The sequence below is a fragment of the Lissotriton helveticus genome, chromosome 2_2 (assembly GCF_964261635.1).
Source record: "Lissotriton helveticus chromosome 2_2, aLisHel1.1, whole genome shotgun sequence".
Classification (NCBI taxonomy): Eukaryota; Metazoa; Chordata; class Amphibia; order Caudata; family Salamandridae; genus Lissotriton; species Lissotriton helveticus.
In genome coordinates this window covers 523,558,102-523,574,747 of record NC_136060.1, presented here as the reverse complement: position 1 = coordinate 523,574,747, position 16,646 = coordinate 523,558,102, and the positions used below count along the sequence as shown (strand labels likewise).

Sequence of the window (16,646 nt, the reverse complement as noted above, 5' to 3'; positions counted from 1 at the left end):
CAGCAATCACCCCCTGGTAACTCCCAGGTGCAAGCAGGTGTAGGCTACAGAGCACCTGCACATGGGGTGGGATGGCATGCGCACTTGGGGTTGGGTGCTCCAAAAGTGGGTGCAGGTCCCTGATCATGTCCAGGATGGTTTGGGGGTGTAGCGTGTACCTTTGCAATATCTCTGGCTCAGTGCGTTGGAAGAGCGTTATCCTCTGTCTGCAGACTTGCTCCTCCCTTCTCCAGACCCTCTCTCCTGCTGCCTGTAGCCGTAGTCGCCTTGCTATCACGTAGAATGCCACCATTCTGGTCACACTGTTGCATTTTGGGAACTTTTTAATAGCCTGCACCTGGTTACGACCTGCTTTCAATCCATGGTAATTACCGACTCTTAAATACCGAATTTCATGAGATTCAGTACTTTAGAAGTTTCCTATATCTCAAAACTCTTTTTTTACCATTTCTTATTTACCGATCCGGTAAATAAGAATTCGGTAAATTCCGATTCGGTAAATATCGATTCGTTCATTTCCGATTCGGTCATTTACCGACTCGTATTTACTGAATCGGTCGTTTTTGGGCTCCTACATCTCAAAAGCCAATACCGGTCGGTAAAGGTCGAAATTCGGTATTATTGGCCGTTACAGACCGGCATTTGGCTACCTACATCTGGCCTAAACCGCCCTAAAAAAGCAAGAACATTAAATGTACATTCAAGTAGAGCTATAAACCTCTTCATGTACTTTCATGTTTTTGTCATGAATCCTGACCACGGAGCATCAGAGGCACAAACTGCAGAATCCCGGCGGTTCTTGCGTTAAACAAGAGACGTTTGATCTGCTCTCTATTGCCCGGTGCAGACTTCACGCCCCAGGGGCTGCGGCTGCACCTGCCTCGGGGTCCAGGATGTACCTGGCCCGGATGCTTCTGAGAAAACGAAGAGAATAGAAATGTTGCTGATCAAGGGAAATAAAGTTAAAGATTAATGTGGTCTGCTCCTGGCGGGTCCCAAAGTCCAGAGGGAGCTATAAAGCCCCGGAGCAAAGAAGATGAAACCAGCAGCCCCCCAAGAGACGGACACCGCCGGCCGGAGCCGAGCTGTAAGTAACGCATCCATCCAACTATTCATCCATGCGCCTCATATTCACCCGTCCGTCCGTGCGTGCGTGTGGTGGGATTTCTGTAGCGCCACCGGCACCTGCAAGGCGTCGGAGCGCTGCACGGGGTCGAAGGCAGAGAGAAAGAGAGCGTCAGCGGCTTCTTGGCGCGGATTGTAGGGAAAGGGGTGGACAGTTTGTGTGTCATCATTTAGTGTTGTTTAAAGAGGCCGGTTCAGATATTTCCTAGATTCAAAAAGAAGGGGCGCCTTCCAAACACACCCACCCATCCACCCTTCATCCATGCATTCATGCACACACCCACCCATCCACCCTTCATCCATGCATTCATGCACACACCCACCCATCCACCCTTCATCCATGCATTCATGCACACACCCACCCATCCACCCTTCATCCGTGCATACATGCACACACCCACCCATCCACCCTTCATCCGTGCATACATGCACACACCCACCCACCCATCCACCCTTCATCCGTGCATACATGCACACACCCACCCACCCATCCACCCTTCATCCATCATCCATGCATACATGCACACACCCACCCATCCACCCTTCATCCGTGCATACATGCATACATGCACACACCCACCCATCCACCCTTCATCCGTGCATACATGCACACACCCACCCACCCATCCACCCTTCATCTGTGCATACATGCACACACCCACCCACCCATCCCTCATCTGCGCATACATGCACACACCCACCCATCCACCCTTCATCCATGCATTCATGCACACACCCACCCATCCATCCCTCATCTGCGCATACATGCACACACCCACCCATCCATCCCTCATCCGTGCATACATGCACACACCCACCCACCCATCCACCCTTCATCCGTGCATACATGCACACACACACCCATCCACCCTTCATCCATGCATTCATGCACACACCCACCCATCCATCCCTCATCTGCGCATACATGCACACACACACACCCATCCACCCTTCATCCGTGCATACATGCACACACCCACCCATCCATCCCTCATCCATGCATACATGCACACACCCACCCATCCACTCTTCATCCGTGCATACATGCACACACCCACCCATCCATCCCTCATCCATGCATACATGCACACACCCACCCATCCACTCTTCATCCGTGCATACATGCACACACCCACCCATCCATCCCTCATCCATGCATACATGCACACACCCACCCATCCACTCTTCATCCGTGCATACATGCACACACCCACCCATCCATCCCTCATCTGCGCATACATGCACACACACACCCATCCACCCTTCATCCATGCATTCATGCACACACCCACCCATCCATCCCTCATCTGCGCATACATGCACACACACACACCCATCCACCCTTCATCCATGCATTCATGCACACACCCACCCATCCATCCCTCATCAATGCATACATGCACACACCCACCCATCCACTCTTCATCCGTGCATACAGGCACACACCCACCCATCCACCCTTCATCCGTGCATACAGGCACACACACACACCCATCCACCCTTCATCCGTGCATTCATGCACACACCCACCCATCCATCCTTCATCCGTGCATACATGCACACACACACACCCATCCACCCTTCATCCATGCATTCATGCACACACCCACCCATCCATCCCTCATCTGCGCATACATGCACACACCCACCCATCCATCCCTCATCTGCGCATACATGCACACACCCACCCATCCATCCCTCATCTGCGCATACATGCACACACACACACCCATCCACCCTTCATCTGTGCATATATGCACACACCCACCCATCCATCCCTCATCTGCGCATACATGCACACACACACACACCCATCCATCCCTCATCTGCGCATACATGCAGACACCCACCCATCCACCCTTCATCTGTGCATATATGCACACACACACACCCATCCACCCTTCATCCATGCATTCATGCACACACACACCCATCCACCCTTCATCCATCCATACATGCACACACACACCCATCCACCCTTCATTTGTGCATGTATGCATCTTTCCACCCATCCATCCATGCCTCATCTGCGCATTAATACACACACCCACCCATCCACCCTTCATCTGCGCATTAATGCACACACCCACCCACCTATCCACCCTTCATCTGTGCATACATGCACACACCCACCCATCCATCCTTCATCCGTGCATACATGCACACACCCACCCATCCACCCTTCATCCATGCATTCATGCACACACCCACCCATCCATCCCTCATCTGCGCATACATGCAGACACCCACCCATCCACCCTTCATCCGTGCATACATGCACATACCCACCCATCCACCCTTCATCCATGCATTCATGCACACACCCACCCATCCATCCCTCATCTGCGCATACATGCACACACACACACCCATCCACCCTTCATCCATGCATTCATGCACACACCCACCCATCCATCCCTCATCTGCGCATACATGCACACACCCACCCATCCACCCTTCATCCGTGCATACATGCACACACCCACCCACCCCCCCTTCATCCATGCATTCATGCACACACCCACCCATCCATCCCTCATCTGTGCATACAGACACACACACCCACCCATCCATCCCTCATCTGCGCATACATGCACACACCCACCCATCCATCCCTCATCTGTGCATACAGACACACACACCCACCCATCCACCCTTCATCTGTGCATACATGCACACACCCACCCATCCACCCTTCATCTGTGCATACATGCACACACCCACCCATCCACCCTTCATCCGTGCATACATGCACACACCCACCCACCCCCCCTTCATCCATGCATTCATGCACACACCCACCCATCCATCCACCCACCCTTCATCCATGCATTCATGCACACACACACCCATCCACCCTTCATCCATCCATACATGCACACACACACACCCATCCACCCTTCATTTGTGCATGTATGCATCTTTCCACCCATCCATCCATGCCTCATCCATGCACATATGCACACTTCCATCCTTCCACCCATCCATCCCTCATCTGCGCATATATGCACACACCCACCCATCCACCCTTCATCCGTGCATACAGGCACACACCCACCCATCCACCCTTCATCCATGCATTCATGCACACACCCACCCATCCATCCCTCATCTGCGCATACATGCACACACACCCACCCATCCATCCCTCATCTGCGCATACATGCACACACACAAACCCATCCACCCTTCATCCATGCATTCATGCACACACCCACCCACACATCCACCCTTCATTTGTGCATGTATGCATCTTTCCACCCATCCATCCATGCCTCATCCATGCACATATACACACTTCCATCCTTCCACCCATCCATCCTTCTATCCACTCAACTAATCATCCACCAGAAGAGACGCATCCACCGTTGTACATTAGTTGATCCACCTACTTAACAGCAGTATCTGTTCATCCATTCCATACTCACTCCTCCAGCCATCCAATCAATTCCTCAAACCACCCTTTCATATCCACCTATTCATCCATTTCTATTCATCCACATATTCATCCATTTACACACCCACCATACACTTATCTTTCCAGTCTCTCATGATCCAGCAACTCATCTGTCCTTCCATTCTTTACCCACCACCCATCCATCTCTTCATCTTTCTACCTAAAATCTATTCACACCTATCCATTCACCATTCATCCATCCATCATTCATGCTTACAGCCATCCACATTCCCAATCACTTATCCATCTCTGCATCCATCCATCCATCATCCATCCATCAATCCATCCATCTATCCATCCATCCATCCATCATCCATCCATCCACTCATCCATCCATCCATCCATCTTCATTATCAACCAGTACCGATCCATGTCTCCATCCAGTCAATAATCAACCATGCATCCCATATCCACCCATCCGTCCATCGAGCTGTCGATCCTTCCACCCAGGATCCATCCATCCATCTATCAACCAACCACCCCAACAACCCACCGATACATCCAACTATCAATCCATCCGTCCAGCCCTCCTACCCACATCCATCTCCACCAAAACCCCCTCTAGCACCGGCACCCACTGTCAGAAACCCTTCCTTCCATAACCAGTACCGCTCTTCTGTAACCCCCTCCACTACTTGGATGACTTACTAACCACTCTACTAGTGCTACTAGCCCTACGTATCATTATCAGTACCGCCGCCACTTTCTGCAGCTCACCTCTCCTCCGCGCCTCACCCTTGCACTGTTAGCAGCCCCCCCCCCCTCAGCACCACCTTTCTGCTCACTCCACACTGTGACGTCTCGTCCACTTAAAGGCTTCCCTTTCTATCTGCAGCTCCCTCTCTACGACCACAAGAGTAGGGTGCACTCACTTCTCTCTACTGACAGCTGCTTCCCTGTCCATGACCTCAAGCATGTTATAAAAACTGTACCAGCTCTCCCTGTACCCTGTGTCCAGCTCTCCCTGTACTCTGTGACCAGCTCTCCCTGTACCCTGTGACCAGCTCTCCCTTCACCCTGTGACCAGCTCTCCCTGTACTCTGTGACCAGCTCTCCCTGTACCCTGTGACCAGCTCTCCCTGTACCCTGACCAGCTCTCCCTGTACTCTGTGACCAGCTCTCCCTGTACCCTGTCAAAAGCTCTCCCTGTACCCTGAGACTAGCGCTTCCTGTACCCTGTGACGAGCTCTCCTTGTACTCTGTGACCAGTTCTCCCTGTAGTCTGTGACCAGCTCTCCCTGTATCATGTGACCAGCTCTCCTTGTACTCTGTGACGAGCTCTCCCTGTACTGTGTGACCAGCTCTCCCTGTACTCTGTGACCAGCTCTCCCTGTACCCTGTGACCAGCTCTCCCTGTACCCTGACCAGCTCTCCCTTTACTCTGTGACCAGCTCTCCCTGTATCATGTGACCAGCTCTCCTTGTACTCTGTGACGAGCTCTCCCTGTACTGTGTGACCAGCTCTCCCTGTACTCTGTGACCAGCTCTCCCTGTACTCTGTAACCAGCTCTCCCTGTACTCTGTGACCAGCTCTCCCTGTACCCTGTGACCAGCTCTCCCTGTATCCTGTGACCAGCTCTCCTTGTATCCTGTGACCAGCTCTCCCTGTACTCTGTAACCAGCTCTCCCTGTACTCTGTGACCAGCTCTCCCTGTATCCTGTGACCAGCTCTCCTTGTATCCTGTGACCAGCTCTCTCTGTACTCTGTGACCAGCTCTCCCTGTTCTCTGTGACCAGCTCTCCCTGTAGACTGTGACCTGCTCTCCCTGTACTCTGTGACCAGTCAACGCGCAGTAGCACCCCTTTCTGCTCTTTAGTGAGAACCCGTCACTGTTAGTATTTGTGCCCCAATTTATTGCTTGCCTCTGCCCTTACTGAAGGCCAGAAGTTATGCCAACTGTCTCTCCTCATCCTTTCTGAACTTTCTGCAAGGCCAGAGAAGCCCACCTAATGCCTGCCTTCATCTCTCAGTGGGCGCTCTGCCCTCACTATAGGCCAGAAGTTGGCCCATTATCTGGTCTTTTTCTTAAAAATAGTGCCCTTGTCTAGATACATTTCCGGCACTCACGTTGGGGAGAGAGGCAGACCCCATTGTCTGTCCTCATTTCAGTGCCGCAGGTGGTATCCAAACTCTACCCCAGACAGAGCCCACTGTCTGGGGACATCTTTATGCGCTCCCTGTGGGGCAGCACCCATTGGCTGCTCCCATCTCTCTCTAATCACTGAGGGCCAGAGACAGGTCCCAATTTCCCCTCATATTCTGCACTAACTGCATGCAGGAATAGTACCAATGTCTGCTCTCGCCTCTTTGCTAAGAAGAGATGGTGCCCACTGCTGCCATCATCTTTCTATACTCTCTGCATGGCCAGAAGCAGTGTCCATTGACAACCTTGGTTCTCTCCTGTCACTGCGGGCCATAGTTGATGTCTACTGTCTAACTACATCGATCTGTACTCACTAATCGGCCTGCTATGCTCCTACTGTCTGCCCGCATCCCATTTCACACTCTCTGGGCCAGAGACAGTGCCTGCTGTAATCCTTGTCTCTTTACAGTCACTGCTGGCAAGAGATTGTGTCAACCGTCTGCCCTTATCTTTCTGTACTCACTTAGGAGCCAGAGACAGCACTCTCAGTCTGCTCATCTCTCTCTCCACTCAGTTTGTGGTCAAAGTTAGTACCTATATGTTTGCTCTTATCTCTCTTCACTCACTCTGGTACCAGAGAAGGTTTCAACAGACTGTCCTCAACTCTATTCAATCACTGAGGGGCAATAGGTAGACTCCCTTACCTGCCCTCATCTCTTTGCTCTCTCCCTGTACACTGTGACCAGTTCTCCCTGGACCCTGCAACCAGCTCACACAGCCGGCACACCACTGGAACTTTGAAGGCATGCCTCACTCACACAGTCCTGCAACCATCTACACAACACTTACCTGCATGCTCCTTAACACCCTTTCACCCACCAAACATGCCACAGAGATCTGGGACCCGATGCATGACATCGCCCTGGACCTACTTTTCCTCCTAGAACTTTGTGTAAACTCCACATCACACTTGACATCAACACAGGCATCCCCCCGACTACAGAATCACCAGGCAGAACAGTCTTCACAAGCCCAGAGGCAGAATCGCCATTGTCAACATGAATGTCATCAGCTGCACCACCACCATGAAAACATTATCCTAGAACATAAAGCCCTGTTGTTTAAGGTCCATGACATAGCCAACTTCACCGAAAGTGACACTCTTACCTACAGACCACTGGGACCTCGCATCAACTTCACCGACACCATCAAGTACTTTGTTGCACCACTCTTCCTCAACAGTAACAATTATACCGAACTCATAGACCTGAACTTCCACCTGGAAGACCACCCAACCCCAACTCAAAAGCACTCAGAGAAGACCTTGGAAGCCAGGGCCTCACCCAATGTTGTAAAGGGACCTGCCCACATCGCCAAACATCTCCTGGACTTTGTTTTCACCACCGTCATCAGCATTCCAGTCGATGAGCCCACATCAATATCCTGGACAAACTATGCCCTCATCAAGGTCAGCACCCAGCCCCGATCCAATGCACATGTACCACCGCGAGCCCAGTCCATCGAACTGGAACAGCATCACTGACAATGACTGGAACACCGTTCTCAATACCCACTGAGCAAAACACAGCAACAGCCTCCCCAAAGCCATTAACAATTCAAGCAAATGGATCACCTCCTGTGCAGACTTCCTGGCTCCCCTCAAACACAGCAATGCAACAAGATTTAGACCCCGGGCTAGTTGGTACATGGAGGGACTTAGACCAATGAAACAGCACTGCAAACAACTGGGGCTTAAATGGAGAATAAGTCAGGACAATGCAGACAGGAGCACATCCAAATTCACCCTGAGATGCTACCAACCAAATGATCCAGACCACCAAAAGCACCGCTCTGGCACAACCACATCAATGCCAGTACCAACAGAAGTTAAGAAATCTTAAACATCTCGATCAAACCCTCAACAAACAATCTCTTTCAATTCTTAAGCAACAGATTCACTACCATTTACAGCAGTTTTATCCCAACGGAACCGACAGACTATGCTAAACACCGCCTAATCTCATACAAAGAAACAATGCTAACCACAGGGCCCATCATCCACCCAGAAACAAATGCTGCCACCATGAAGTCCTCCCACTCAGGGGCCCCATTAGACCTTTGCCCCACCATACCTAGTCCAGAGGACCGCAACCCAGCAGCACCATGCTAATACCCGTTCTAAATGCCTCCACCTCTTCTGTAACCTTCCCAGACACTTGGGAAACTCAACTGTCCTCTCATTGCTGAAGAAACCCTCTAAGGACTCTTCAACACTCACCAACTACAGACCAATCTTGCTGCTACCATTCACAGCCAGGGTCTTGGAGAAAAACATCAACAGATGCCTCACTGAATACGTAAATGACCACTGACTCCTCAACACCACCCAGTCTGGTTTCAGGCCTAACCACAGCATGGAAGGTTCCCTCATTGCAGCTCGTACGTGACTCTGGATGGGAGAGACACAGCAGCCCTCAACCTCTTGGACCTCCCTGCATTATTTGACATGGTCTCCCACCAAATCCGCATCAAATGCCTACATGACATTGGAATTCAAGGATACACACTCTGATGGATCGTCTCCTTCTTGACCGGAAGGACCCAGTCAGTTAGCCTGGCACCATACACCTCGAACGCTAGCGAACTCATCTGTGTAGTTGTGCAAGAATCCTCCGTGAGCCTGACTCTCTTCAAATCTTTCATGATCCATCCAGCATCATCCGCTCTCACATGAACATCCGCTCATACACTGATGATACACAACTCAATCTCTCCATCATGGACAATTGTGCAGGCAATTTCAGTGCCTGCACACTTGAAGTTGCCCACTGGAGAAAACCAGCTGTCTAAAGCTGAACACAGATAAGACTGACATCATGAGTGTTAGAAGGGGCGATCTAAGAGGGCCAGGTTGTGCTCACCCGGACACCCCAAGACCCAACTCTCCCTCAGAACTTGCCGAGTCTTGATTGTGAGGTCCTCACCGGGGAGGACTTCGGGTCTAGGATCGTACACACTGAGCTCACACCACACTACGAACAGACACCACACCGGTGGGTTTTAGTAACCAGATCTTTATATAAGCAAATAACGAAGGAAGCACTCTTATATACACAGTGGTCAAGGGACCACAAAGTCTTAGAGGATTCGGGAAGGGGGAAGCGGGACAGTCTTTTAGTCTCTGGGTCAGTACGAGGCGTACCCTACGCACAGCTCTCAATCCTCGAGCGGGGGGGCACGGGATGATGGTCGTTCTGACTGCCTCACCTCCGTCGAGTTGGCTCGGTCGTGATGGTGGTCTCGATGGTCCAGCCGGACCAGAGTACTCCTCGAGCCGCGACGGGGTCAGCTGGGCTCGGATGGTCTTAGAGGTCGAGCCGCGACAGCGTCGGCAGGGCTCCGATGGTGCAGGTTCAGCTCGAGCCGCGACAGCGTCAGCAGGGCTCCGTTGGTCTTAGAGGTCGAGCCGCGACGGCGTCAGCAGGGCTCCGATGGTTGCAAGTTCAGCTTGAGCCGCGACAGCATCAGCAGGGCTCAGAGGTTCAGGATGAGTCTTCTTAGGGTTAGCCGCGATCAGATCAGCAGGGCTTCAGGTCCAAGATACAACTGCCCGCTAGTTGTCGGGCGGGCCCAGTTATAGTCCTTCTGCTCTTTGATCTCCGGACCCTCGCAGGCGGGGGTCTCAGGCCCTGGGGGCTGGTCGTTGGCGAGGTCCGGCGGGTGGCTCTTTGATCCCTTTGAAAGATGGGTCCGGGGATTCCCAGACGCGCAGCGGGTCTGGAGCCAGCCCTCGGGGAGGCCAGAGGGGTGATCGAAACTGGCCCACAGGGGAGGGCCAAAGGTGTGACAGAAACCAGCCCTTCAGGGGAGGCCGGAGGTGCCATCGAAACTCCCTGGCTTATCTCACTCGGGAGCCCTTTACCCCCCAGCCGGGACTGGCGCGCCTTTGGATCCTGGGTTTCACTGGGGCCGGGGTCACGCTAGGCCCAGGGAGACAGGGATGTCGGGAAGGGAAGATGGCGTCCGTGCCTTGTGGGGCATGCAAGGTTAGGCGCTCGGAGCCGGGAAGGCAGGCCTGGTCGAGGTTCCAGGGGGATCTAGGCTTCGCTGGGGTAGGGCGACCAGGCTCGGGGTGCAGGCTACACTAACGGGGAGGCTGCGCAGGGGACTCGGGGTACAGGCCTATGCTCACAGGGTGTGGAGGGACAGAGGCGAACCACGCCACGAGGCCGGGTCCAACACGCGTCCCCCCCAGCTGAAGGCGGGGAGAACTACCCATCCTCTTGGGTTCTCTTCGCTGAGGCGGAAGAATCGGGACAGGCCGTCTGCGTTGGCGTGGTCAGCGCCAGGCCGGTGCTCAACAGTGAAGTCCATCCCCTGGAGGGAGATGGACCAGCGCAGCAATTTGGGATTCTCCCCTCTCATCTGCATTAGCCACCGGAGGGGTCGGTGGTCGGTCTGGACCCGGAAGTGAGTACCGAACAGGTAGGGCCTCAGCTTCTTCAGGGCCCAAACCACCGCGAAGGCCTCCCGCTCGATGGTGCTCCACCTTTGTTCGCGAGGGAGTAGCCTTCGGCTAATGAATGCCACTGGTTGGTCTAGGCCGTTCTCGTTAACCTGGGACAGGACCGCTCCGATGCCATGCTCGGGCGCGTCCGTCTGGACGACAAACTCTCGGGAGTAGTCGGGGGCCTGTAGGATGGGGGCGGTGCACATGGCGTCTTTCAATGTTTCGAACGCCTCTTGGCTGGCGGAGGTCCAGCTGACGTTCTTCGGCTGGTTTTTGGAGGTTAACTCCGTGAGGGGGGCTACGATGCTGCCGTAACTCTTAATGAACCGGCGGTAGTACCCCGTGAGCCCTAGGAATGCCCGCACTTCCGTCTGGGTCATGGGGGCCTCCCAGGCCACGATGGCATCGATCTTGGGCTGGAGGGGGGCTACGAGGCCGCTTCCGACCTGGTGCCCGAGGTAGATTACGGACCCTTGTCCGATCTGGCACTTGCTTGCCTTAATGGTGAGACCAGCCTTTCTCAGGGCGGTCAGCACCTCCCAGAGGTGCTGGAGGTGCTCAGACCAGTGGAAACTGTATACTGCGATATCGTCCAGATATACAGCGCTGAACTCCTCCAACCCCGCCAGGACCTGGTTCACCTGCCTCTGGAAGGTGGCGGGGGCATTCTTCATCCCGAAGGGCATCACCCGGAAATGGTAGTGACCATCCGGGGTGGAAAAAGCGGACCTTTCCTTAGCTCCCTCGGTGAGGGTGATCTGCCAGTATCCACTGGTCAGGTCGAATGTGCTAAGGAAGCGAGCAGCCCCGAGGCGATCGATAAGCTCGTCGGCTCGGGGGATGGGGTGCGCATCGGTTCTGGTGACTGCGTTGAGCCCGCGGTAGTCGACGCAGAACCTCAGCTCGGGAACAGCACCGGGGGCGGCTGCCTTCAGAACCAGGACCACGGGGCTAGCCCATGGGCTGACAGAGGCTTCGACCACCCCGATAGCTAGCATCTTTGATACCTCGGCCTTGATGCAGGCCCGGACTCGGTCAGGGACGCGGTAGGGTCTGTGCCGTACTGGTGGACTATCCCCGGTGTCCACGTCGTGGACGCACCAGTTGGTGACGCCGGGGGTGAGGGAGAAGAGGTCCGAGAACTGTCCCAACAACTGGCGACAGTCCTCGCGCTGCTCGGGAGAGAGGGAGGAGGAGAGACTCACCCCCTCTACGGAGCCATCTTTTTCTTTCGTGGACAGGAGATCGGGGAAAGGCTCCGTTTCTTCTTCTTCCCCATCGTCCGTGGCGAGGAGTAAACTCAACTCGGACCGGGCGAAGTGGGGCTTGAGGCGGTTTACGTGAAGGACCCGCAAGGGGTTCCGGGGGGACTCTACATCGATGAGATAGGTCACCTGACTCTTGCGTTCAACCACCTTGAAGGGCCCTGTCCACTTGTCTTGCAGGGCACAGGGCTCTACGGGGGCCATCACCCAGACCCGCTGTCCGGGCTGAAACTCGACCAGAGTGGCATTCTGGTCGTACCACCGTTTCATCTCTTCCTGGCTGGCCTCGAGGTTGGCCTCGGCCAGTTCTCGGAACTTCCTCGTCTGGTCCCGGAGGGCCAGAATGTATCCAAACACATCGGGAGGGGGCGCTGGGGCCGCCGTCTACCACCCTTCCTTGACCAGGGTGAGGGGTCCCCGGACGGGGTGCCCGTAGAGCAGCTCGAAGGGGCTGAACCCCAGGGCCTTCTGGGGGACTTCGCGGTATGCGAAGAGGAGACAGGGAAGGAGGACGTCCCACTTACGCCTCAGGGGCTCTTCGAGACCCATGATCATTCCCTTGAGGGTCCGGTTGAATCGCTCCACCAGACCGTTACCCTGGGGGTGATAGGGGGTGGTGAATTTGTACGTCACCCCACATTGTTGCCACAGGGACTTCATGTATTTTGAGATGAAGTTTGTCCCTCGGTCGCTGACGACTTCTCGGGGGAATCCCACCCGGGAGAAGATGGCCATGAGGGCCCGTCCCACTACGGGGGCGGTCACCGTTCGGAGGGGAATGGCTTCGGGGTATCGGGTGGCATGGTCCACCAGGATAAAGCGGTGACCCAAGGAGGTCTGGGGGTCGAGAGGGCCCACGATGTCGATTCCCACCCTCTCAAAGGGGGTACTGACCACGGGGAAGGGTTGGAGAGGAGCCTTGCGCTTCCCTCCGCTCTTTCCGCTGGACTGACATGTGGGGCAGGACTTACAGTGGGCTTCCACATCGGAGCGCATGCCCGGCCAGTAGAAGTGGGTGACCAGGCGATGGTACGTTTTGTCTTGGCCCAAGTGTCCCGCCAGGGGCACATCATGGGCCAGGTTCAGGAGGAAGCCGCGGAAGCGTAGGGGGACCACCAGCACTCGGCCGGACCCTAGTTCGGCGGACTTTTGCTCGCTGTATAAGAGGCCGTTTTCCCAATAAACCAAGTGGGAGCCGGACTGGTCACCGGCGGCCTGGGTGGCGGCCTGCTGCCGCGGCCCAACCAAGGAGGGACAGGAGGTCTGCTCTAGGCAGAATTCTTCTCGGGACGGTCCCCCTTCCTGGCGCCATTGGGCCAGCTCAGGAAGGTCGCCAGGCTCGGGGTTGGTTCGACGCCAGGGCTGAGGGGGCCTGCGTCGGGGGGAAGCTCTCTCCGGGGAACCGCTCAGGGGTCTCGGAGGGTTCAGGGACCTCGGGGTCCTCAGGGGTTGCCGGTGCTGCCTCTAAGGTCGCCCCTTCGGGGGTGGCCCTTCGGGCAGTCATCGACCGGGTGCTCACACAGGCCCACTCGGGCAGGCCCACCATCTCCAGGTGGGTCCTTTTCTCAACCCGCTGCCATGGGGAGCTCTCGAGATCGTTGCCGAGCAGGCAGTCCACAGGCATGTCTGAGCGGACTGCCACTCGTAACTCCCCAGAGACGCCCCCCCATTCGAACGGGACTTGAGCTATCCGGCAGGTGCGGACGGAGTTATCAGCTGCGATCACCCTGCAGGAGATGTGGGGAACAATCTGGGCCTCGGTGACGAGGTGCCGTTTGACGGCGGTGATGCTGGCTCCAGTGTCTCGGAGCGCCCCTATGTGATGGCCATTGACAGTCACCTGCTGTCGGTACTTCTCTGTATTGTCGGGTAGGGGAGCTCCGGGGACCATTTCCCTATTCCCCAGGGAGACTAACATCATAGCCGCGGGGTCTGCGCCCTCAAACTCCTCTTCTCCTTCCTCTTCTTCCAGGGCTACTGAGGAGATGTGGCGCGCTGGGGGGCCTGCAGCGGCAGGTTTCTTGAACAAAGGGCAGCGGGGGTCATTGGCATAGTGCCCTGGTTGCTGGCAATGATAGCAGGCTTGGCTGACTCGGGGCCCTGGCTTAGCTGAGGGAAACTCTGCGCGCGCTGTGGGAGGCGAGGTGCCAGGCTGGTTTCTGGGGGGACTACGCGGGGACCCTACCTGGGAACTCCTCTGTCTGTTCTGATTCCCCCCTCCCCTCTGGCGGGACGACCCCTGTTCATTTCGGCCAGAATCTCCCCCGGGCCCCCGGGGTACTCTGGTGCTCACCCAGCGAGCGTGCTCGACGGCCAGCTTCCGGGGGTCAGCCAACTTGCTGTCCAGGAGGTGCTGTCGGAGTTCCACAAAGCAATTCAGGGACAGATGTTCATATGCAATGAGGTCGATGAGCCCCTCGAAGGTGGATACTTTGCTGCCCTTGATCCACCCTTCCAGGGCCCGGCTGTAGAAATTGACATATTCCACCCAGGTGGTGCCAGGGATCTTCTTACAGTCTCTGAAGCGTTGGCGGTACATTTCTGGGGTGAGCCCATACCTTGTGAGGAGGGCCTCTTTCATGTGGCTGTAGGAGGTCTGTTCGGCAGACGGTAGGTCGAGTAGGGTGTCTCTCCCCTCACTCAGGAATCGACCCTACAGCCCGGCTCCCCAATCTTTCTGCGGAACTCGGTGGGAGGTCATGGTGACCTCGTAGGCCTTGAACCATTGCTGGATGTTATCGTTTTTATAATATTCCTTGACCACGTCCTTGGGGATGTGGACCTTTGGTTCCACCGGGGGGACGGCCTCTCGGGTCGCTGCTGTTTGGTTGCCTTCGTTCCGGGCCTTTAGTTCTATTTCCAATATGCTGCGCTCGTGCTCCAGCTGGAGCTTCTTTCCGTCGTGTTCTCGTTGGAGCTCCTTCTCCTCCAGTTCTCCTTGCAGCCGCAGCTGCTCGATGGCTAGCTTTTTCTCGGCCAGCTTGAGTTCTCCTTCCATTTTCAGACGGGCTAGTTCTAGTTCGTGGTTTCGGTTGCGTTCTCGGTCGGTCATTTCTTCTCAAGACAGACCTCTCTCCGTGCTGGGAGTACGCGTCGGGGACTCTGTTCTTTCTCGCTCTGGGGCGTGGGTTTCGATCAGGGGGGCTCCCCCTCCATCGGCTTCTGTCGGTGCTGGAGGTTGTGCTCCGGCCTCCACCCAGGCTGTTAGAGCTTGTTGGAAGTCCTCTTTGGTGTTTAATCCCGTTGACGGGATACGGAGATCTTTGCAGAATTGCTTGAGCTCTCGGTGCGAATAGTCTCCCAGAAGCTCCATCTGGAAGGTGGTCTTGTCGGTCGTGACGCTCATGGCTGCTTCTTCGTTCGGGTAGTGTGTCAGTGCTGTACGATCCCTAGACGTAGCTTCTTATCGCGACGCTGCCACCAATGTTAGAAGGGGCGATCTCAGAGGGCCAGGTTGTGCTCACCCGGACACCCCAAGACCCACCTCTCCCTCAGAACTTGCCGAGTCTTGATTGTGAGGTCCTCACCGGGGAGGACTTCGGGTCTGGGATCGTACACACTGAGCTCACACCACACTACGAACAGACACCACACCGGTGGGTTTTAGTAACCAGATCTTTATATAAGCAAATAACGAAGGAAGCACTCTTATATACAGAGTGGTCAAGGGACCACAAAGACTTAGAGGATTCGGGAAGGGGGAAGCGGGACAGTCTTTTAGTCTCTGGGTCAGTACGAGGCATACCCTACGCACAGCTCTCAATCCTCGAGCCGGGGGGCACGGGATGATGGTCGTTCTGACTGCCTCACCTCCGTCGAGTTGGCTCGGTCGTGATGGTGGTCTGGATGGTCCAGCCGGACCAGAGTACTCCTCGAGCCGCGACGGGGTCAGCTGGGCTCGGATGGTCTTAGAGGTCGAGCCGCGACAGCGTCGGCAGGGCTCCGATGGTGCAGGTTCAGCTCGAGCCGCGACAGCGTCAGCAGGGCTCCGTTGGTCTTAGAGGTCGAGCCGCGACGGCGTCAGCAGGGCTCCGATGGTTGCAAGTTCAGCTTGAGCCGCATCAGCGTCAGCAGGGCTCAGAGGTTCAGGATGAGTCTTCTTAGGGTTAGCCGCGATCAGATCAGCAGGGCTTCAGGTCCAAGATACAACTGCCCGCTAGTTGTCGGGCGGGCCCAGTTATAGTCCTTCTGCTCTTTGATCTCCGG

General features: G+C 55.3%; 1 protein-coding gene across 1 annotated transcript in view; it reads left to right on the top strand.

Annotated features, from left to right (window-relative positions):
- The first annotated feature begins 1,063 nt into the window (after nt 1-1,063).
- The window catches only part of LOC144821932 (solute carrier family 22 member 7-like), a 385,030-nt gene continuing 369,447 nt past the window's right edge, over nt 1,064-16,646 (top strand). Inside the window, exon 1 of the mRNA XM_078679081.1 lies at nt 1,064-1,087. The gene's annotated coding sequence lies outside the window, so the exon portion shown is untranslated. The remainder of the gene's footprint in view (nt 1,088-16,646) is intronic.